This window comes from Pongo abelii, chromosome 9 (assembly GCF_028885655.2).
Source record: "Pongo abelii isolate AG06213 chromosome 9, NHGRI_mPonAbe1-v2.0_pri, whole genome shotgun sequence".
Lineage (NCBI taxonomy): Eukaryota > Metazoa > Chordata > Mammalia > Primates > Hominidae > Pongo > Pongo abelii.
Window position 1 is genome coordinate 68,476,041 of NC_071994.2, and position 24,575 is coordinate 68,500,615.

A 24,575-nucleotide genomic window follows, 5' to 3' on the forward strand; every position below is an offset into this window, starting at 1 on the left:
GAACTCAAGTGATCCACCCACCTTGGCCTCCCAAAGTGCTGGGATTACAGATGTGAGCCGCTGCACCCAGCCATAGTCATCTCTTACAATGGCTGCACAATAGTCCATCTAGTGCAGTTTTTCAGACTAAGGGCCATAATCCATTATTGGGTCAGGAAATCAGTTTAGTGGGCCTCTATGTACTTTGTTTTCTTAATTTCTTAATAACATAGATTAGGATTGAAAATAGCAGAGAGCATCACATATAGTAAAGATAGTGTTGTTTTGAGAAACCTTTTTGGTTCAGTTTTTTACACACACACCCTCTCACACATGCATATGCTAGATTACAATGTAAAACATTCTTTATTGGGTTGTGGTTTAAAAAAATACTCATCTAGGAATGACTGATACGGAGATTGTTTCTAATTCTTAAAATTATTATAAATAATGCTGGAAGCAGACATTTATTCTGCATACTTAGGAATTTTCTCTTAGGATACTCTCCCTGAGTGAGGCTACTGAGTCAAAGTCTATGAGCATTTTAATTGATAAGTTACTTTCCAAAAGCCATATCCCATTTACTATTTAATAAATGTCATCTGTGCTTTGTTTAGCATAGGTTATTTTTATTTTAACACAGACTGTTTTCTATGGGTAATACATGTGATATATATATTTTTTAACAGAAAGGGATGATTTATTAATTTTACCCCCAAGTAATATAAAGTGAACATTTCCCTATTTTACTAAATATTCTTCAACAGCAGTGATCCTCATTCTGGGGGCGACTTTTCTTGGGTGTAGGGTAAATACTTTAGTGCTTCCCAAACTTGAGTCAGTCTTACCTGCCTTTATGATTTTTTCCTGTAACCATGTATTGTATATACTTTTATTTACTTATCTTTAAATTTGGCTTTTAAAAACTTTTTACTTTTAAATAATTTTAGACTTAGAGAAAAGTTGCAATGGCAGTACAAATTCTCCTAATCTTGTGTAACTACAGTATAGTGATCAAAACTAAAATTGATATTGATATAGACTTAACTGGGATTTCACCAGTTTTTCTTATGAAACTCCTTTTTCTATTCCAGGATCAAATCCAGGATCCCATGTTGCTTTTAGTTGCAGCGTCTCCTTAGTCTCCTCTAATCTGTGACAGTTCCTCAGTCTGTCCTTGTCTTTCATGACCCTGGCCCTTGTGAGGAGTACTGGTCAGGTATTTTGTAGAATATCCCTTAGGTTGGGTTTACTTGATGTTTTCTCATAATTAGATCAAGGTCATGGATTTGGGAAGAGCACCACAGAGGTGAAATGCCCTTCTCAGCGCATGGTATCGGGGTACGTGGTGTCATTATGTCTTTATTGCCTGTAGTGTTAACGCTGATCAGTTGATTAAGGTGATATGTGCCAATTTCTCCACCGTGAGGTTATTTCTGCCTTTGTAATTAATAAATATTCTGGGAGAGATACTTTGAGGTTACACAAATATCCCATTTTTCCTTAAACTTTTTTTTTTTTTTTTTTTTTTGAGACAGGGTCTCACTCTGTCACCCAGGCTCTGGCGTGCAGTGGCATGATCATGGCCCACTGCAGACTTGACCTCCTGCTGGGCTCAAGTGTGCTTCCCACCTCAGCCTCAAAAGTAGCGAGGCCCACAGGTGTGTGCCACCACACCTGGCTGTTTTTTATTTTTTGTAGAGATGGGGGTTTTGCCATGTTGCCCAGGCTGGTCTCAAACTCCTGAGCTCAAGCGATCTTCCCGTCTTGGCCTCTCAGATTGTTGGAATTACAGGCGTGAGCCACCAAGCCCCACCTCTCCTTAAACTTCTACCTGCTATAAAACAATACTAAAAGCAAACAAAAAACATAACTTCTTTAGTATTGATCTAATCAATGAGATTGGTAATAATGAGGTTAGTAGCTGGCTTTGTTCTTCTATACATTTATAATAATATAAAAGTATTAAAAATTTAAAAAAATGTTTGTCCATATACCACTTATAATCATCTTGTATACACACCCCATCTTGGACACGCTGGACTACTGTGAGGTGTTAAGCATCAAATGGTCTAGGTTCTGTGGTGACATTATTAATACTCTTTTTAGTTGGATTGATTAGTTGGTTGGTTTTATTAGTTCATTCATTTAAAAATTTATTAATTGTACTTGGTACACAGCCCTAAGCTAGAATTGAGAGTTAAGACATAGTTCTTTCTCTAAAGAATATTACGGCTAGCAGGAGAATTAAGCTGAATGAGCCTTGGTGCAGTCACACAAGGCAGTGGGGTGTGGCTGGCATTGGAGTGGCAGCCTGTTCTGAGGAGTACTGGGGGTAGGGCTAGAGAATCAGTCTAGCCAGGGAGAATGAGGGGAGCTAGGATTGAGGAGGTTGACACAGTCTGGGCTCACACTTCCCACAGCCTTGCCCAGATCTAACTCTTAGGGGTACTTCTTTCCCAGGCTGAAGGTATTTTCTTGGGTAGATCATAGAAAAGCAGCTTGAGTCCACATTCCTCCTAATACCCTACCTCTTCCCTTTCCCTCCACTTTGCACCTTGCTTCCCCAATCCTGAAGATTTTAATCATGGTAGGTTAAGGTCATTGTTGAACTCAGAGTTCTGAGCTAGCTAAGCTTGGAAAGCCTATTATTATTATTATTATTCGAGACAGAGTCTCACTGTGTTGCCCAGGCTGGAGTACGGTGGTGTGATCTCAGCTCACTGCAACCTCCACCTCCCGGGTTTCAAGTGATTCTCCCACCTTATCCTCCTGAGTAGCTGGGATTACAGGCACCTGCCACCACACCTGGCTAGTTTGTGTATTTTTACTAGAGACTGAGTTTTGCCGTGTTGGCCAGGCTGGTCTCAAACTCCTGACCTCAAGTGATCCGCCCGCCTTGGCCTCCCAAAGTGCTGGGATTACAGGTGTGAGCCACCACGCCCGGCCAGAAAGCCTATTCTAGAAGGGTACAATGGTGCTTTCATGGGGGTCTAGGGTATTGCTTCCTTGATCCAGTCTTTCCTGGCCCCAAGCCTATGTTTATGTGGCCCAGTGTTAACATGCTCTGACTTAATGAGGGACAGCGGCCAGGGACCTGTGGATTTGAGAGATTTCAGAAAATTGGCTTATATATTAACATTATCACAGAGACTCCAAGAAACTGAAGTAAGCTGTGAGTACCTATGTTGTGAGTATCTGGACATTAAGCTTTATATGGAGGGTTGTGAGCTGAGCGGAGGTGAACTAGGGCTGGATGACTGGCAGACTGAAGGAGAGGGGGCACAACCTAGCATGAAGGTGTGTGGTAGCTGCTTCACCGCAGGGCTGTGGGGTCTAGGAGAATTATAGGCTGAATTCCACACTTCCCTAGTTCAGAGCCTTAAGGTCAGGGATGGGGTGCTGGTGGTAGGAGAGGCAGGGGGAATTAGGTCAGGAGTAAGGACCTGGGAAAACTTCCTATCATAAAACACTAGGACTTGACCACAGAATGGGTATTTCTCTGCCTTCCTAGGAAGGCTGTGCAAGCACAGTTTGTGTGGCAGTGGTCAACACTGTGCAGGTCCTGCCAGATGTGGCTTCCAGGTGGAGGGGGCCCAGGATTGCCCTCTTGAGGAAGACATTTGTTTTGTTGATCTGAAAGCCCTAATAGCACCCAGGTAGAGAATGCTTGGTTTGCAGTAGACAGATTGTCTTCCAAGAGAACTTAGGTATTGTCAGCTGTTCAATGTCTGCTTTGTAAAGGCAACTTTGTCTCAGACTTATGGGTAGGGGTGAGTCTGAGCAAGGACCTCAGCAGGAGCCTTAGTCCTCTTCCAGGCCATTTCCTAATTTCCCCATCCTGTAATTTAGCACATTTCCTCTCTGTCCAGCCCTCCTTAGGCAGGAAGCCTGAGTCTCCCATTTTTTTTCTTCTAAAAAAGGCTACTTTTCATTGGTGACGGACCTCTGTCTGATCCCAAAGCCCCAAGCCCAGGGCTCTGCTGAAAGAAGTCTTTCTGCTGCTTTGGACTTACTCAGAAAGCAGTAGGACTGGGTGACTGCAGTAGAATGATGCAGTAGGACAGTCAAGCCGAAGGATGCTTGAACAGCTAGTACCCCCCTCTCATGTGGAGGAAAAAGCAAAAGCCCTAAGGGAGACAGGGACTTGCCCAGGATTTTACCATTCCAGAAAGCTGGAAGCCAGGACTGGGCTCCAGCCTGCTGTCTACTCTTGAATTTTAAAAGCTTCCCTCCTTACCACATTGCCATTCACAGGCAGAAGAGGAAAATTGTAAAGCCCTTAAGGGCTCTTCTATAAATGGCAGCTAGAACCCAGTGTAGGAGAATTGGTGGAGAGGAACATGTTTGATTCCCCCCACCTTTTTTTTTTGAGACAGTTTCGCTCTGTCACCCAGGCTGGAGTGCAGTGATGCGATGATATCTCTCTGCAACCTTAACCTCCCAGGCTCAAGTGATCCTCCCACTTCAGCTTCCCGAGTAACTGAGACCACAAGCGTGTGCCACTATGCCCAGCCAATTTTTTAAAATTATTATTTGTAGAGATAGGGTTTCCTTATGTTGCTCAGGCTAGTCTTGAACTCCTGGGCTCAAGCAGTTCTCCCACGCCAGCCTCCCAAAGTGCTGGGATTACAGGTGTGAGCCACTGCACTTGACCTGATCACCCATTAATTTGGTAGAACTGGATGTTTTCAGTGGGAATACCAGTGGACCCCAGTCTGGTGGGCATTAGAAACCAGGCTTCCCAGAGGCATTTGAAATTAGACCGCCATTTCTTAGGCATTCTAAGATCCAACCAATAATATTGAAACAACAGCCCATTTTACTTGAATTTCTTTGATCCCAAAGTAAGGAATGACTTTAAAAGATTTACTCTGTTCCTATGTTTTCAGGTTCAGAATTTCAGTTGTCTTTAAAGATTCAAGAAAGTACTATAAACCCCTCTAGTGACCTAATCTGTAATCCGATTTACATATATGTATTTTCTTGTACAATGTAGGTCCATCCACTCAAATTCCCTCACCTTAGAGAGGAAATAGCTGTTTCTGTTTGTTTGGAGAGTGTTTTCAATGATTCATTTGTATCACACACACTCATTGCACACATTGAATGAAATACTAAAGTGGATATACCTCGAAGAGCTCAGGTCTGTTGGGGGAGACAGGTGTGCAAGTAACAGTGATAGAGTGGTATCAATGCTATAGTAAAGGCATCTTTAAACTGCTGTTGATGTGCAGAAGAGACAAACAGATTCTATCAGGAGACTGAAAAATATTTGACAGAGGAGGTGATAACTGAGTTGGACCTTGAAGGCAGTAAGATTTTGTTAGTCGGGGAAGGAGGCATTCAGATAAAGGTAACAGCATGAGCCGTAGGGGGAAGGAGAGGAAAATGCAGACAGTGTTCAAAGAACCAGGCAGTGCACTGTGGTTGTGCCTGTAATGGGGTGGTTGGTAGCAGGGGAGGTGTGGGCAAGAGATGAAGCCAGAGGATTTCAGATTTGGGTGGGAGCGAAGGCCAGAAGAGGGAACGTTGGACGTAGTCACGCTACTGTTGCTGTTATTTAGACCTTCATTTTTCCTCCAGACTGTAGTGTTCAAAATTCTTTTTAGTAATAGAACCCTTTTTTTTCTGAACTTTTTACAACCATCTCCAAATTATAAAACATGAGACTTTTTTTTTATTAAAAATGTATTTTTTTATAAGCACAGTGGCTTGCACCATGGAGGGGAGAAGGAGGTGTTTTGTCCTTGGAGCTGCTGGCCTGAGAGAACCTTGTCATCGTGGGAGCTGGTCCATTCCTACACAGTGGTCTGGCAATGACCCGGTGGTGGTGGAGGCCTGTGAGTGGGCACTGGTAATGGGAGCAGCTGTAAAACCCTGGAGGGCAGCCCCAGGAGAGTGACCTTACCAGGAAAGTTCTGGGAAACAAACCACAGGGAGGCTTTACAGGAATTTTTGGTTGTGCCCACAGGCAAGGCACATGAGGAAAAGAAATGTAATTATAGTTTGTAAGTCTACGAAAAGAGGCAATGAGTGACATGAAATAGCTGCTCTAAGTTTCTTCTTCCTGTCGGACAGGAAGAAATGGGGTTTTATGCATTTCACTCAGCAGATATTTATTGAGTGCCAGCTGTGAGCTGGGCCCTGCACTAAGTGCAGGGAATATTGATGGTTAGCAAAATAGTCAAGGTTCGTATCCTAAGGAACTCGTGAGGGAAGACTGAGATTAAGCAGATAACTGTACAAATGCATAATTACACAGCATGGTGAGTGCTCTGAAGGATAAGTGTGGGGAACCTCATTTAGACTGGAGGATTGTGAAAGTCAAGAGACAGGAGAGTCAAGGTGAGGCAAGGTGAGTAAGAGCTATCCAGGCAAAGACTGCTTGGTAGGGGAGTGTCCCAGCAACGGGAAACAACCTGGAAAAAATATGACACTTCGGGGGAACTAAAAGCAGTTGTATGTGGCTGATGCACAGACAGGGAAGGGCAGGAAGTGTGCTGAAAGAAGGCAGGAGGAGAATTATGCTGGGCCTTATAGGTCCTGGTAAGAAGTTAGATTTTATCGTAAGTGTAGTGGGAAGTCAATGAAGTGTGTTAAGCAGGAAATGACCTGATCTGGTGTAAAAAAAAAAAAAGTGATTCAGACAGCTCTAATGGCTTTGTGAGGGGAGAGTGGAAGCTGGGGCAATTAGGAGGTTTTTGCAATAATTTAAGTGAGAGATGGGTAGCATCAGAGGTAGAGAAAAGTGGACAGATAAAAGATATATTTTGGAAGTAGAATTGTTTGCAGTTGGGGAATGGGTTGGATGTGGGCAGAAAGAAAAAGGGAGAGTCGAGGATGTCTCCCAGGTTTCTGGCACATGTATGCTTGCAGGCCTCTCAGCAGACAGCAGAGAGCTTATATAAGGTTGTCAAATCCTTATCCTTCAGAAAGGTCAGGTAGGATTGGTCTAAATCCAGCCTTGCAGAGGCAGTGGCGGGATTCAGCTGTCCCTGACTCTGCCCAGTTCAAGGAGTGTGTACACAGTAGCATTACCCAAGCAGGGATTCCAGTTCTCTCACTAATGGGGCCCTTCCTTTGTCCCTTCCCCCGGATAAGGCCCTAAGGAACCTCCATAACTCCAGCATGCCACTAGGGGGAGCATGGCCCACATTCTGGGTCTGGTTTGGAGGGCTTTTTAAGTTTGGATTACTTCAGGAACTGACTTGTATCAGCTCTAGTACTCAGTCCTGACCCCTGGCCCCTCATGCTGCTTAAAAGAATGCCTGGCATATGGTAGGTGTTCAATAAGTGTTAATTGGTGTTACTACTGTATTATTAATATTATCTTATTGTAGAAAGGGGTGGGATCACCCCTTCTTTCTCAGGATGGAGACTAGGCAAGTGGAATGTGCATTTTGAGGATCAGGAGGAGAGCAGAGGGATGCCTTTTGAACAAGGAAAAGGCGGAAGTTTAGTGATTTGATGATACTACGTTTGCCCTTCTGTCTTGTCTTTCTTTGTAGACTTGGGATTCTTCAGCTGGGGCTTGGGTGAGGTTGGGGATTTATAGTGGGTGATTAGGTTCACTCCCTTTGAAGCTCTGATTGCTTCACTAAAGCAGTAGTGCCCCCCATTTAGGATTTGTGCCATTCTGTCATTTCCTGTTGGATTTTATAACACTTCTCCTACCTTAACTTCTGGTATATATTTACCTTTTAAACTCAAGTCAATCAGAATCTTGTTTTGAGAATGTTGCGATATGCTGGAAATTAATTTAAAAAACCCACTAGATTCTGCATAGGATGTATTGCATTAAAGATTCTATCAGGCTGGGTGTGGTGGTACACACCTATAATCCCAGCTACTCAGGAGGCTGAGGTGGGAGGATTGCTTGAGCTCAGGAGTTCAAGACCAGCCTGGGCAACATAGTAAGACCTTGTGTCAATAAATAAATAAATAAATAACATCAGGACCTCTAGCACTGTTTTTGGGAGCAACATTGGAAAATATCCTCCTTAAGCCTCAGTGTCCCCATCCTGGGGAGGGTATTAACTGTCCCAGTGCTTTTTGTTTGTTTTTGGTGAGGAGTTGTCGAGAGGAGTGAAGTTCTTAGTTCAGTGCCTGACTTGAGAGTGCTTTCACGGACAGCATCTCTTCCAATGCTCAGCCCCCAGCCCTGTCAGTAGGCTCTGTAGGTGGAAAGGGGGAAGTCACGTGACTTGCCCAATGGCACGTGGCCTGTTAGTGGTGGAGTCAGGCACTGCCAAGGTCTTCTCACCCCTGGTGCTGTTGCAACCACTGTGCTTAATGTACTCAAGAGGCTTGAAAGGCTTGGGGATTGTTTCTAGATTTTATTTCCTGGTTCTGTGACCTGGGGCAAGTAATTTTACTTCTGTTGTATAATTTTTTTAAAAAAAATCTGTTAAATTAGTATAATAATGCCAATCCTAACTTTCAGACCTGTCGTGTTGAACAGATGAGCCAAGATTTTGAGAGTCGTTTAGAAAAGTGTAAGGTCATATATAGCTGTAGGGTAGGGCTTTTTCTCCGAGCTGTGCATCAGGACGTTTTACATCTCAGAGATGCTGTCTTAAGGTCTTTAGGCTGAAAGGATGGTAGTCAGCCTATCTCGCCACAACTTACAAGGATTCTTTACCTTCCCTTGGGAGCCCAGTGTTATCTCATAACCAGTTATCAAAAAGTTGACAGTTTTTGAAATCAGGTTGCAATATACTTTAGTTGAAAGTGTGCTGGACTAGGGGGATCTTGGCTGATTTCTTCTCTTAGTTCTTTGACTGCCTAACTGTATAAGTGTAGATCAAATGTTTAATCTCTCTGAGTCTCAGTTTTTCCATCTATAAAATGGTCATAAGGCCAGTATGCTGGCTCACGCCTGTAATCCCAGCACTTTGGGAGGCTGAGGCAGGAGGATTGCGTGAAGCCAGGAGTTCAAAACCAGCCTGGGCAACATAGTGAGACCCTGTCTCTATAAAAATAAAAATTAAAAAAGTAGCCAGGCATGGTGGTGCATGCCTGTAGTCCCAGCTACTTCAGACGCTGAGGCAGGAGGGTCGTTTGAGCCCAGGAGTTTGATGATGTAGTGAGCTGTGATTGCACCAATGTACTCCAGCTTGGGCAATGGAGCAAGATCCTGTCTCTAAAATTTAAAAAGAATAATAAATAAACTTGAAAAAATGGTCATAAAAATATCTGTGCAGTGTATTTCAAAAGGTTATGAGGATCAAACAAAATGATACATGTAAAAAGAATGTTACAAAGCAGAAATGTATGCTGGGTAGGGGGGAGAGGAAGGGACAGGATGGGGATGGGGATGGGACTAAACTTAGGGGGTCTGCCATGTCCCAGGGACTGTGCTCATTTTCTGACAGGAGCAATATTATTACCGACTGTGACAGCAGCTCCCACGAAGCCTGCACCTTAGCTGCAGACCCTGAGCAGGGCAGAGAGACAAGGCTATATTTGTATCAGGTTTGTCGTCTGGGTTGTGACTCTCGACTTGCCCAGGATTCTTCCTGGTCCTGACCGAGTGTCTTTGCTCTCCATTTCAGGAAGATGAGAGACTGCTTAGGCGCCACCACTAGTACCATGAGTCCCTGCACTGGTTAAAGCCATCGCCACAACCTGGACAGGCAGCAAGGTAAGCAGAGAGGCCAGTCCAGGCGAGCTCCTGGGATGTGAGTGCATTTCCGCCCCAACTGCTGCCCGGAAAAATCCCAAGTGCACAAACAAGTCAAGGCAGCGCATCAGGGTCCCTCCTACCCGAGCTCCAGGACCCAGAGGAAGGGCTGGCTTCCCCTCCAAGCGCTTCAGCTAGCTCCCTCCCCCCCTGGCAGGGATTCTTTCAAGTTATAAAAAATGAGACACTGGAGGGGAAGAAAACAAGTCCACTCACTGTCTTCTCCCTTCTCCCCTCTGAGCTGTTCAAGCAAGTTCCCAGGAGCAGTTCAGAGCCCCTGTTGGACTGGAAGGGAGGTAGGAGGAGTGGAATGCATGCAAAAACCGAGCTGATCAAAAGACAGTGCTGTTTCATGGAAGCCTCCCAGAACTGAGAGAGAGAGAGAGAGAGACAGTGAGAAAGAAAGAAAAAGAGAGCGCCCTTGTGCACGCGCTAGGCCAAGAGCGCGCCGCTGTGCGCGCGCCCGCCTAGCAAGGACAGGGTCTCCATGACAACTGGCCTGGCCGGCTAGCAGTGCTCTGCTCACTTGGCTGCGAGGAGCGCCACGAAAGGTCAGAGGAAGGAGCTGTGGGAAGCTCGCAGCAGGTATCGGAGCTTAAGCCAGTGGATTTGGGGGCCCTGGGCTCCCTAGCCGGCTGCGGTGTGAGAATGGAGTGGGCAGGAAGGCGGCGGGACTTTCAGGTAAGGGCAGCTCCGGGCTGGGATCGTTTGGCCTCCTTTCCTGGCCCTTCTCTCCGGCTGTTTTCTGGGAGGCAGGCGAGTGTCCGTAGTCTCTGCTCGGGGTTTGGGGCTCAGGAATGATGTCATGCTCCAACAGTTGGATTCTATTAGCTTAAGGAGGAGGGAAACGGCCAATTTTCTTGACTTTGCAAATCTAGCTGATCTCACTCTTGCTGAATCTGAGGTGTTTAGACTTAACTGTAAAAAGCATCATTTTACTTTTATTTAGCACAAAGGCGCAGGATATTTTTACAGGAAGAATCTTTTATATGGAAAAATCTGAGTTAACATCACTCCTGTGGTGTTTGTAGTTCTTACAGGGAAACTCCAGTGCCTTTTGAGCCGCTTGTTCGCCCTAGTGAACACTGTCTGTTTTGTCTCTTGGTGCTGCTATGTCTGACCTGTAATGGAAAAAAAAAAAAGGCTAATTAAGCTCAGCGAGGAGCCTGTGGTGAGTTCCAAGTCCCTCTAGAGCATTTATTAGGACAGAGGGACTGTCACAGGGATGCCTGAGCTGGGGTTTTGCACTCTCTCTCTTCCAGGCAGCTTGTTAAGAATCAAGCTGTCCTCCCACATTAAAAGGTCGATCACAGACTTTTCTAAAAGGTGGAGGAGGGGGCTGGCTTGGGGTTGGGGGGCCAGCAAACAGGTTTCTCATCCAGATGTCCCAGAGTGAGCTCTCAGTGGCAGCTGCTAAGAGCTGAGGAACATGAGGCACTGTAGTTGTGCCGGGTGGATTCCTTTGGTTACATTTTGACCAAATCTCAGGGCATGCAGTGTCCACGCTGTGCACTCCTACACTGATTGTCCTAAGTTTTGGTAAAACTTGTTCTGACCTAGAGGAGTGGTACGTGGTGAGCTGTGTGGCCTAGGAAAGGAGACCCTCCCAGAAAGGCGGTTTTATAGGTGATAGGGTAGCGGGGCTGTCAGTAATATTATTAGGAGGATGAATGCAGCAAAGACTCCCTGCAACGGAGACCCATCAGGGGATGTGCTTCCACTTGAGCCATGTTATGTCTTAAATTCACTTCTTGGCCTCAGGGAACTTTGCAAATGCCTTTGGTTTCTCTGTGGGATGAAGGAACAGCTGCTGTCCTGGCTCTTCGGTTTTTCTTCTTGAACTTTCTGAACAGAATGTCTTTTGTATTCTGGCAAACAATGAGGGGGCATTCTGATTAACTTCGGGTCAGCTTGCCAATGCAAGCACTGGCCATGTCCCCAGTTCTGGCTCCCTAAAATGAGTACATGTTTACATCATGGTTGTGGCCTGAGGATCCACAAGGGTGAACTCCATGGCCCTGGACCTCAGATGGTCCACTTCTGAAGTTATTCCTCTTGCTACACTCCAGGGATCCTTTGCTTAGTTGAAACCTACATTTTGCTAGAGGGATGTGGCATAACGCTGAGCCAGTGGGCCCTTCAGTTGGCAGTGTAAATCCAGAACCTCAGCCTTCTTTTCTACTTGTGTGTGTAGTTGGAGCTTTTCAATTTTACCATCCCCACATGTGTGAAGAGGGCTAGCAGAGACCCAGTTTCAGGAGCTGGTGCTCTTTCTTTTGGTATAGCAGAAAGAATAACGGATTTGGGTTGCTAGACTTGAGTCGACGGCTAGATTCTGTTCCCATAGGGTGGCCACGGGCAAGTATCTTAACTAATAGGAGCTTCAGATTCTTACCTGTGAGATGGAGGTAATAAGAACGACTTCACAGGACTGTTGGGAGGAGCCAGTGGGATAACTTCCATGAAAGTAATTTGAAACAAGTCACGTCCTATCTAATGTAACGTGTTGTGAATTGAAGCTTGAGGAATGACCCACCTCTCTGGAAAGTCACTTTGCCTCTCTGTTCTGGTTCTCTCATTTTATAAAGTGCCTTCTTCCTTTCTGCATTTATAAGTAAACATGAGAAAAATCTGAAAAGACTTCTTCAGGATGTTTAAGGAAACAAATGTTGCTTTCCTTGGGTTGGGTCATTTCATAAGAGTGATATTTGCCTTAGACCTGGAGCCTCATAGATGATCCTGCAGAGAGGAAGCTTTCCTTGGTCACCTGACTCATGTGTTTATATATAGTATAGAGGAGAGGTATTCCAGAAGACTCGTCGCTTTTCCTGTGTCCCACAGCTGCCTGTAGAGTTGTGGCACCATACACTTTAGCAGCAGGAAAAGAGGCCAGCTTGGTTCCCTCATCCTGCTGGGTCCTGCTGGGCAGACTCTGCAGTGGGCAAAGGGGTCATTCTCCTTCATTCTGGGTTTAGAAGGCAGGGTTCTAACTGGGAGAAAGTGTTATTGCTCCGAAAGGCTTCTTGGGGGCTGGGCAGGTCTTTCAGGAACTCGTAAGGCCATAGCTTATGGGGAAAGAAAAAGAAACAAGGAAGTGGGAATTCCAAGGGCAGAGATTCTTGATATGCCGTAGGACTGTGCCAAGGAATGAAAGAGCAGGAGAAGGGAGACTCCAGGCAAGGAGAGTCCCAGGTCTGTCCTCAGTGAGTCGAAAGGGCGTATGGCATACTAGAGCGCCTCACCCACAGCCCCAGCTTTACTGTAGGATGGGGAAAACCTGCCAGCCATGTCCCGGAGTGGTGTCTGGGAAGAAGCCCTTGAGCAGACCCGTAGTAGGCAGATTAAAAAAATGAAACAAAACAAGCAGCTCCCCTTCTAGCTGAGTCATGTCACAACAGCCTCTAAGGCCCGAAGGAGAAGCTGCCCACAGCTTAGATTGGGGCTGCAGCTGTTCCCCCACTCGCATCAGTCCGGCTTCCCAGAGCTGAGTCACAAATTGGATCTGTCTATGTTCCTTAAGGATTAAAAAGTAACATTCCTGTTCTCACTCCCTCTTTCCTCCTTCTACTCCCCTTCCTGTACCTTCTCCCCTTGGGCTCTCTCTCTCTCAAATTAGATATCAGTCACCCAGGGAAGATGAAACTTTGAAATACACTGGAGAACAGGCCAAGGACACCCTTGGTTCTGCTGGTTCAGCCTCTTTCCCTGGAATGAAGGGTGGGGTGTACAGATTCAGGAGGGCAATCCAAGTATGGCCCCACTGGTAGCCTAGACCTAAGAGAGGCTGTGCCCCACTCTCCGCCGCATCTGATTCTAAGAACTGCATTACGGGAGGTCCACCTGGCACCTCAGGGAGATGGGAGGCTCTGAGGCCTGGGCCTTCTGAAGCACCTCCCTGTGGGGCAGGTGGGACTGAAGGATTGAAGAATACATCTTCCTTCCTGTCATTCCTCTTAGCTGTTAACTGTCATTGCCCTGGAAATGTCCCCATTTCCACTATTGGGCCTAAGAGAGTCGGCCAAGGCAGCCAAGCCCAGGGAACACATAGTTTGAGGCTGGAGGAGGCCTGGCAGCAGCCCTTCCAAGCCCTGGCTTGGCCTTCCTTCTGTGCCTCTGCATGGGCTTGGGAGGAGGATGTGTTTAGGGCAGGCTGCAAGGAGGGGAAGGGGAAATCTGCAGGCAGATAATTGAGTTCTTTGAGTTGGAGGGACCATGGAAAGTGGAGAAGGGGCCAGGAGGGCATAGAATGAAAAAAAAAGACCATCTGGCGTAGTCTGCAGAGATTTGTCTTTAAAGCCTGTGGGAAAACTTGCATTAGTGTGTGCCTTCTCCTGGGGAGGCAGGGGCTGGGGAGGCTGGGCATTTGTTTCATCCTGGAGGGGAGGTGCTATGTGTATGTGTGTCTGTCTCAGTAGGTGGGTCGGAGGAACTAGTGGGTGCATCTGTCTTAGGGGAACATGCCACATAATATTGTGCTGATAGAAAAAACCTGAGGTCTCTATTTCTAGACATAGGCCCCAGAAAGCTCTCCTGGGTGGGTGGGTGGGTGGGTGGGTGGGTGTGTGTGTGTGTGTGTGTGTGCAGAAAGCTCTCCTGGGTGTGTGTGTGTGTGTGTGTGTGTGTGTGTGTGTGTGTGTGTGTGTTTTGAAGGGAGAGGAGGGTGTTAAATGAGTCTAGACTACCTTATTGAAGAATTTCTCCAAAGACCCCTTCTCTTATTTTTTTTTTTTTGACTTTGATGTGATGAATGTACTGTTGTTTGGGAGGCTGTTGAAACTATCACTATACTCTTCTCATCTAAAACTGCCTGAATGTTAGATTTCACTGTCCTTATAAAAGAGTGAATTATATGCAGTTAGCGTATGAAGCCTTCTTAACCAAAGAAGACCTATTCCTACAGGCTTGTCACGAAACCACCACAGTTTCTCAAAGCTCCAGACTCTTCCTCTGTCATCACCAAAGGGGTTGTGTGTGAGCTGGAGATGGACTGTTGGAAATCACATAGTGGATGGAGGATTATTTGGAACTGGGAAAAAATGAGATAAACTGAGGGTTACGGGAGACAAGATCTGAGGCAGGAGCAAGACTACTGGAAGGAAGCAGGAGTGAGGTGCTGGGCAAGGGGCCCTGGGCGGAGGCAGTTCTCGGGAGCAGCAGGTGGTAATCGAGAGAAGGGTTGACCTCGGAGTCTTACACAATTTAGCAGAAGGTCAGACTGCCTCCAGGGCACTCAGGGGGACAGTGTCGTGCAGGCCCTTAGAAGCACTGGAGGAGGCAGGGGTGGCTGGCATTGGGGTTAACACCTCTGTTTGTTTGTTCTTGGCTCAGAGGCGTCTTTGGTGCCCATCTATGCAATGTTGGTCTGTTCACCCATTCAGTCAGTGAATACGGAGTGTCTGGGCCAAGAGCTGGGAAGGAACGCTGAAGTATCAAGTATGGGCCTTACTCCCATCTATGTCATATTATAATAGATGTTGTGTTGTAGTTATTTCTTCCCCTCTCTCCCCCACTCTGTCTGTGTGATTAAGAGAGAAGCAGCATAGACCTGCTGCAATTCTGAGTTTTGATGGTAGGGTTAATGACCATCTCATGCTCTTAGGCTGGGAAAAAGGAGGAGGATCCAACAGACTGATTTCAAGCACTATTTAAATGAAGGAAGAGAGCCAACTGAAGGACTGGAAATAGGAGGGTGAGGATTCTAGGCCTGTGTTGAAGCTTCTCTGACAGTGTCAAAGGATGGTGTATGTGGGAGGGAGTTATAGGAAAGGGGAAATGGGAAAGTTGGAAAAAAACTATCAAGTCAGCTATTTTTAAAACTCTAGTTTTGTTCGAGGAACTGACTTTTGCTGTGCTTGTGACTTGAAACACAGGCTACCTTATGGAGTTCTGACAACTGAGTTTTATAGATTGTTTTAAAATGAACTAGCCTGTGGTGTGTTGTTCAACTCTCAGTGACTCTTAGGTACTCAGTGAGTGTGTGGTGCTGCCTTAGAGCAATTCTGATGGAACCATTTGCATTTAATATGAGTATCTGACATGCATTGCAGTGCAGTGCAGTGATTAACAGCTATAGCTCAGGGGTCTTAGAGGCCTAGCTTTAGAACCTGACCTTGCTGTGTGACCTTGGGCAGGTTATTTAATCTCTCTGTGCATCAGCCTTCTTTGAGGCATCTGTAGAATGGATGTAATAGTACTTGATTTGGTAGAGTTGTGGTAAGGATTAAATGAAATGATACCTGTAAATAGGCCAGTGCCTGGCACATAGTAAATGTCCAGTGCTTTCCAGTATATTATTATCAACTTACAGCAGCATTTTGAAGAGAGTGGGCTGGTGTCTTTCAAACAGGTTGATGTTACTACGCTGGGAACAAACCAGATTCTTCTTTTAGAAGTAGCTGCTGGTTGGGCGCAGTGGCTCACGTCTATAATCCCAGAGCTTTGGGAGGCCGAGGTGGGTGGATCACTTGAGGTCGGTGTTTGAGACCAGCCTGGCCAATATGGTAAAACCCTGTCTCTACTAAAAATACAAAAACTGGCTGGGCATAGTGGTGTGTATCAGTAATCCCGGCTACTTGGGAGGCTGAGGTAGGAGAACAGCTTGAACCTGGGAGGCGGAGGTTGCAGTGAGCTGAGATCGCACCACTGCACTCCAGCCTGGGCGACAGAGCAAGACTTCGTCTCAAAAAAAAAAAAAAAAAAAAAAGAAGTAGCTGCTATTTTGCATCTTGTTCATCTTTCTGTCAAAACCCCAGGTAGTCTGGTCTGGGGTCTGTGCAGTCCTGGGTGTATAATACTATGAGATTTCCTAATAACACAGGATTTCCTCCCCACTTCTCAAAGCTGCTTGTGTTCAGTTCCTGCCACTTGACAGACAGCTCCCCATGTCTTATGGCTGCTGCATCAGGCAGAATGATCAAAGAAAGGGCACAGGGGGCCATGGACAAGGTAAGGAGAGAAAGACAATTGCTTTGGAAAGTCACCAGCAGCCAAGGAGGATTGCCCTTTCAGACCTGGCCTACACATTAGGAAGGTACTTGAGAGTGTCCTTTAAGAGGAAGGAGTAGGGGCCAATGAGATTTTGAGGACACGGCAGCTGCTCACACTGGAGAGGCCAGAAATCCTGAGTCTGAGTTAGTCCTTGTCAACCCAGCTTCACAGGTTCAGCTCTTTCCTCCTGCTGTGGGATGCTCACTCCTCACAGACAGGGGAGACCAGTCCATCCAGAACTGCTTCTCGCCTGCCCCTTTTCTGCTGGCCAGCCTAGGTGGGGCCCCTGAGGTCTTTCTCATTGTGGTATTGGAGGCCCTTCACAAGCTGCTCTCAGTGCTCCAGACCCCGGCCTCTGCCTCAGCCCTCCTTACCCCTGCTTCCACAAATACTGCCCTTGTACCCTTCCAGACGCAGCTTAGAGCATAGAATAGGCTTTGCAGCCAGCTCTGAGGGTCCATAGTCTGGTTTTTCCTCTATCTGTGGACCTCTGGTGAGTTCATCTCTGTAAGCCTCAGTGTTTTCATCTGTAAATTGGGAGTGATAATATTACCCACCTCAAAGGGTTATTGTAAGGTTTCAATGCGTTAATTTATGTAAGGCACTCGACTTAGTTGTAGACACAAATATGCTCTCAATAAATGTTAGCTGCTGCTGTTGTTAGTAATCCATCCTTCCTGTGAATTTCTCTGCCTACATATAGCGGTAGAAAGTCCAAGCCAGGTAGTCAGCAGGTCTGAATTTTAGTTCTGGCTCTGTCTGTAACTTGCTCGGTGATCTTGGGGAAGTAGCTTGACTTCTCTAGGGTTCAGTCTCCTCTTCCAGAAAGTAGAAGGCATGGATTCAGTGTTCTCATTGACATCCTGACTTGACATTTTTTTTGAGACAGAGTCTCGCTCGGTCGCCCAGGCTGGAGTGCAGTGGCATGATCTTGGCTCACTGCAGCCTCCGCCTCCTGCGTTCCAGCGATTCTCCTGCCTCAGCCTCCCCAGTAGCTGGGATTACAGATGTGCGCCACCACACCCGGCTAATTTTTGTATTTTTAGTAGAGACGGGGTTTCACCATGTTGGCCAGGCTGGTGGCCAACTCCTGACCTCAAGTGATATGCTCGCCTTGGCCTCCCAAAGTGCTGGGAGTACAGATGTGAGCCACCACACCTGGCCCTGACTTGACTTTTCAAATGTGTGTATCTGTGTTTTCAACTAGATTCCTTGAAGTTGTATGAAATCAAGTATAATATTTTATACTTTTTATTTCCCCAAATGGCTAACATATATAGTTGGTGCTTAAAAAATATTTGAGTAACTTTTCTTTAACCCCATCAACCAGATTCTAGGAAGCATTTTGACTTGGTTCTCAGAACTCGGAGGCTGGAAGCTTGTTCTCTGATGCATAGGGCAGTACAAGGAGGCCTCAGCCTTTAGTAAGTAAGAAGGTAGATTTCTCTTGGTGCCCTGGGAAAATTTTGGTTAACAGATGTTTGGGGTACTTATTTGTTCGGCTCCGTAGCCTGAGACTAGCTCTTTGAATAAATATTTCCATCACTGTTTCCTTTTCTCAGTGGTGAAAAATGCCAGTGTTTTCTGAGCAATCCCCTCTCCTTTAGAGTTTAGGGTGAGCCAGTTGGTGCCCAGAGACAAATCTGTGTCTTAGGGGAAGAACCATCCAATAGGGGAGTAATGTTTAGAGCCTGGGCTCTGGGGTCAGATTGGGTTCAAATTCTGCCTCTGTCACCTAATAGCTCTGTAACCTTGGACAAGTTACTTGTCCCTGCCCTAGTTCCTCTTCTGTAAAATTGAGGCAGTGGTAGCATTATCTCATAGGGCTGTAACAAAGCCTAAATGCTAAATGTAAAGTGCCTAGAATAGTACTTCCTGCCTCCTTGCTGAACAAAATGTTTGCAGTTATTGTTATGTTTGTTATTCTCTTGTAAACCAAGTAGTATTTATTTCCTTTTTATTTTTTTACCAGACAGAGTCTCGCTGTCACCCAGGCTGGAGTGCAGTGGCACGATCTCGGCTCACTGCAACTTCCACCTCCTGGGTTCAAGTGATTCTCCTGCCTCAGCCTTCCAAGTAGCTGGGATTACAGGTGTGTACCACCACACCCAGCTAATTTTTGTATTTTTAGTATAGATGTGGTTTCGCCATATTAGCCACGCTGGTCTTGAACTCCTGATCTCAGGTGATCTGCTTGCCTAGGCCCCCCAAAGTGTTGGGATTACAGGTGTGAGCCACTGCACCCGGCCCCCCTTTTTTTTTTTTTTTTCCCAAGAGAGGGCCTTACTCTGTCACACAGGCTAGAGTGCAGTGGTGCGATATTGGCTCACTGCAACTTCTGCCTCCCTGGCTCAAGCGATCCTCCCACCTCAGCCTCTGGAGTAACAAATGTGCACCACACCTGGCTGATTTTTATAATTTTTTTTTTTTTATAGAGATGGGGTTTCTTCATGTTGCCCAGGCTGGTCTTGAACTGAGCTTAGTGATCCGCCCACCTCGGCTTTCCAAGGTGTTGGGATTACAGGCGTGAGCCACTGCACCCAGCCTCAGCAGTGTGTGTTTGTTTGTTTGTTTCTTTCTTTTCTTTTCTTTTTTTTTTTTTTTTTGAGACAAAGTCTTGCCCTGTCACCTAGGCTGGAGTGCAATGGCGCGATCTCGGCTCACTGCAACCTCTGCCTTCTGGATTCAAGTAATTCTCCTGTCTCAGCCTCCCGAGTAGCTGAGATTACAGATGCATGCTGTCATGCCCAGCTAATTTTTTGTATTTTAGTAGGGACGGGGTTTCACCATGTTACTCAGGCTGGTCTCGAACTCCTGAGCTCAGGCATTCCATCTGCCTCGGCCTCCCAAAGTGCTAGGATTACAGGCGTGAGCCACCACGCCAGGCAGCTGTGTTTATTTCTTTGTGGCTTGTCTGTTGGGTTTGTTCTGCTGAGAAATGAGAGGCGACATCCCCTTCCTCTGTGTCTTGGGCAGACGGTATCAGCAGAGCAGTGATAAGCGTCCCCCAATCAGCATATAGATCGGAGCTCCTGTACCTTGCTTTTGTAAAGAAATTATAAACCAGAGGGGGAGTCTGGCTGAATCAAAAGAGCCTCTAGGCTGAGTGGGCCCCTGTCTGAGGAGTAATATGTGTTGTATGAACAACAGGGATAGGGACATGGCAGACCCAGTGTCAAAAGAGCAGAATGGGAATTGGGAAGGCTGATGGGAGGGTGAGGGAGATAGACGGCTCTAGATAGTGAAGAGTGGCAAATGTCTCTGGGCATTTGTGGCTAAGGCAGTAAGAGGCATCAAGGTAAGTTCCTGGTACTTCATCTTCCCAAGAGATAGCCTGATCCCAGCCCCAGGTGAGACTTACCCCAGCAGTCTCACCCCTCTTTCAGAGGAGTGGTGGATTGGGATGAGGAGGTTCTAATCTGTTTCTAAAGAGAATGAGTAGCTCCTTATCTACAAGTGTAAATTATAAAGACATTTTCTTTTGCAACTTCAGGGAACAGGAACTTTTGCTGCCAAATTTAGCAATGTGTTTTAAGTCCCTCAAATCTTTTTTGAGTGCTACCAAAGCTCTGAGCTTTGTTGTTATCTCTTGTTGAAATACAGCCTGGAAAGGTCATATCAACAGTGCCAATTTATGGGCCTGCTGAGCCCAGACAGGCCTAGGGCAGAATCGGGAGTTTCTAAGAGTAGAGGCTTCACAAATTTTCTCTTTGAGTGAGGCTGTTTACAATGTAAGGTTATTTTTGCTTTAGAAGACCAAACTCTAGATGATGGTCAAACATCCTGTTCTTCAGCTTTACTTCTGCAGGCTTCCACAGGCAGGGGCTCAGATTCGACAGTAGCTCCCTGTAGAACCAGGAGAAGCTCAGCCTCGATGGTGCATAGAGCTCCCAAAACTGTGCCCCGTACTCCTTAGTGGAGGTAAGTTTCCCTGGCAGAGTTATGCTGGAATCTCCCTCCTATTTAGTTTATTAGCAATTTGTGACCTAATATATGTTCTGATGAAGTAATTAAAAGATGGTAAAGGCCGGACACAGTGGCTCACACTTGTAATCCTAACACTTTGGGAGGCCAGGGGAGGAGGACTGCTTGAGGCCAGGAGTTTGAAACCAGCCTGGGCAACATAATGAGACCCCATCTCTACAAAATAAATGAAATTAACCAAGCATGGTGACACATGTCTGTAGTCCCAGCTACTTGGGAGGCTGAGGTGGGATGATTGCTTGAGCCCTGGAGTTCAGGGTTATAGTGAGTTATGATTGTGCCACTGTACTCTAGCCTGGGTGACAGAGCAAGATCCTGTCTCTGAAATAATAATGATAATAATAATTAATAATAAATGGTGAAGACTGAGGACTGTAGACACTACATGTGGAACTTTGTACTCATTTGCAAAGACCTTAGGACAAAAAGGTCTGACTTGTGTGTATATACCTTGCCACTTGGCAAAAAGGAATGCCAGTAGGGAAAGGAAATTAAGGAACTTGAATGACCCCAGCAACTATAAAGGAGTGTGCTCTGGGTTTGGGCACCTGTAGTCCCAGCTGCTTAGGAAGCTGAGGCAGGAGGACTGCTTGAGCCCATGAGTTTGAGGCTGTCCTGCGCAATGATCACACCTGTGAATACACACTGCACTCCAGCCTGAGCAACATAGCAAGACACTGTCTCTTAAAAAAAAAAAAGAGAGAGAAAGGAGGATGGTACATGAGTGTGAGAAGAAAATAGCTAGGACACGTGAGACAAGCTTGGCAATGGCAGTGACCTTGGTTTGCAGTCTGTGGCTTTTGACTCTGGCTGCTATGTTCTGGGAATTAAGGCTTTTGAATCTAGAAAGGAAAGAAAATACTGAAGTTTCTTATTTTCTCTGCCTCTCTCCAACCTCCTGATTGACTCACCCCTTTCGGTTGAAACATAAATGGAACAGGTAGCACTGTCCTTTCCGAGTCCCTGCCTCTCTGCGTTTGAGTCATCACTGATGCTCAGGGTTTGCTCTTGGCTTGGCTGTGCTGGGAGAGCCAGTTGTGAAGATATTGGAGGTAAGAAGGGCTATTGGTTTTGTCAACTGAACTCTAATAAGTGCCCAGGGGGAAGTGGCAGGGATCCAGGTTAAAAAGAAAGCAACCAGGGCAGGGTGCAATGGCTCAGGCCTGTAATCCCAGCACTTTGGGAGGCTGAAGTGGGTGGATTACTTGAGGTCAGGAATTCAAGATCAGCCTGGCCAACATGGTGAAACCTTGTCTCTAAATACAAAATTAGCTGGGTGTGGTGGCGGGTGCCTGTAATCCCAGCTACTTGGGAGGCTGAGACAGGAGAATTACTTGAACCTGGGAGGCGGAGTTTGCAGTGAGCTGAGATTGTGCTATTTCACTCCAGCTTGGGCAACAAGAGTGAAACTCCGTCTAAAAAAAAAAAAAAAAAGCAACCGGAAATTGTTGTTTTATTTAAATCTCATTAAATGGAAATAGAAAAGCCTTTTTATTTTCTTTCCTACCCCCTCCAGTTGCAGGACCCACAACTGTTTGGTAAACCCAGGTGGGTTTTTTTTTCCTCCATTTAGATGTAGGTGCCTATTCTGCTTATGTGCCCAGAAGGGTTTTGAAAGCAGTGATATCCAGACTTCTTTTCATCTGAAAAATACCAAAGGCCAGATGTCTACATGGCCTTGCAGGAAGAAGCTGAGCTTCTTCTGGAAAACTGTAGAAACAAAAAAAGGCGGTGGAGACTGCAACACCTGTGCCATCCTCCTGGGTCCCTGATAGCCCTTAATGTTTTGTCAGTGGGGGGAGGGGGGTTGGGATGGCTTTTATTTTTTGGTGTTCCCCAAAAGTTAATCCTCAGTCTGTTCTCTTTTTAATTTACAATCTTTCCCTGGGATTCTATCTTCTACTGTCACCAGTTAGAGAAAGCGAAGGAGTGAGGGGGAATCTAACTCTGCCTCTCTTGCTTCAGAAACTGAATGTATTTATTCTTTCAATAAATATTTATTGAGCAGTCCTTGTGTTCTAGGTTTTGTTCTGTATGCTGAGGAGGTAGAGATAACTAAGACATTGAAGTCCTTGTTGTCATGGAGCTTAATGTGTAGTGAGTGGGGAAGCATTTCGGTAAACAAGTAAACAAATCAATAGATGAGATCAAGATAGTGCTGTGAGCTAGGAAGGAAATAATGGTGATGTAAAAGAGAGAGTAACAGGGACCTGAGAGGTTAGAGAAGGCCTCTGAGAATGACATTTGAACTGCGAGCTCAAGGATAAGAAGAAGCTGTGAATGTGCAGATTTGGGGAAAGTTCCTTTCTGGAAAAGGGAACAGCTGTCAAAGCTCCTGAGGTAGAAAAGAGCTTGACATGCAGAAAGGACACCTAGAGAGTCATCATTGTTAGAATATAGGGAGCAAGGGGGTGTCGGGGTGGAGGATGTGGCACAACTTGGGATAAGGTATGGAAATTTGAGAGCGAGAGAGAGGAACATTGAATCTGATTGAGAAGAATCAGGAAAAAGAGTATGGTGCTGGGCATGGTGGCTCATGCCTGTAACCCCCACACTTTGGGAGGCTGAGGCGGGAGGATCTCTGGAACCCGAGAGTTTGAAGCTTCAGTGAACTATGATCATGCCACTCCAGCCTGGGCAACAGAGCAAGACTCTGTCTCAGAGAAAAGAATAGAAGAGAAGAGACAGAGCAAGACTCTGTCTCGAAGAGAAGAGAAGAGGAAAGGGGGGAAGGGGGAAAGGGGAAGTGGGAAGAAGGGGGAATAAAGAAGGGGGAAGAAGGAGGAAGAAGGCGGAAGAAGGGGTAAGGGGTAAGGGGATAAGAATATGAGGAAACAAAAGGGATCTGGAGTGGGCATAGACATATCTGCTTAGCTAAGGAAGTCGAATTAATATAGTCTGCATACTTCTTGGGATCAAGCACTATGTATTTTTAAATTTTCTGCAGATTTTAGGTTTATGGTAAGACATTAGCATAATGTTTACTCTGTTCTAAGCATTGTGTTATACTAGGCGTTTTTATTTCATTATTTTAGTAAATCCTTACAATGATCTGTGAGTTAATTTGTTGATGTTGTAACATCTGCAGGGACATGGAGTAGCTAACTTGCTTAAAATCTAAATCTAAGGCTGTTTGATTACAAGCATGTGTTCTTGCCACACCTCCACTCTGGTTGGTATATCAAATGCAGCTCTTCTTTGGTTATCTAGAACATCTAATGAGTTTTTTCCTTTGTATCACTATGTGTTATTAATGGTCACATTTTGAATGTTTGCAGAATTGAATGAGTTTTTTTTAGCTTTCTCTGAAAGGGGTACCTGGTTAAATACTGAGAATGCGAGTCCATATAAACAACTGGGGAGGGTGGGGCTGTGGCAAGACTTGGAAGCAGTTAACCTGACTGACATCTCTTCCTCTGGGCAGGAAAAAAATGGCCTTTCTCCTTAACGCTCCATAAGTAGTTAGATGTCTTAGATTGCAATTCCCCCTATTGTATAAGAAGATGGAATTTACTTTTGGAAAAAGTAAGTAATTTGTCAGTAAACTAGTGTTTGTAAATAAACCCTGATTTCCTAGTGTACAGATCTCTTCTAGAGTCTTCAAGTTTGTTGGAAATGTTTGAGAAAAGAATCGTATCAGGCCACAACTTTCACTTCTTGGAAATTGAACATTGACTAGTTTCTATGGGTTGATACTTCTTTTTCTTTTTCGAGATGGATTCTCACTCTGTCACCCAAGCTGGAGTGCAGTGGCATGGTCTTGGCTCACTGCAACCGTCGCCTCCCTGGTTAAAGCCAATCTCCTGTCTCAGCCTCCCATGTAGCTGGGATTACAGGCACGCGCCACCATGCTTGGCTAATTTTTGTATTTTTGTAGAGACGGGGTTTCACCATGTTGGCCAGGCTGGTCTTGAACTCCTGACCTCAGGTGATCTGCCCA

General features: G+C 45.8%; 1 protein-coding gene across 9 annotated transcripts in view; it reads left to right on the forward strand.

The window, feature by feature from the left end:
* The window catches only part of DENND2B (DENN domain containing 2B), a 173,206-nt gene that overhangs the window by 45,086 nt on the left and 103,545 nt on the right, over positions 1 to 24,575 (forward strand). For 4 of the 9 annotated variants that reach the window (XM_054523631.2, XM_054523629.2, XM_054523630.2 and 1 more), the window contains one exon: positions 9,537 to 9,625. The exons of 3 other annotated variants lie outside the window; for them this stretch is intronic. The gene's annotated coding sequence lies outside the window, so the exon portion shown is untranslated. 9 annotated transcript variants of the gene reach the window in all.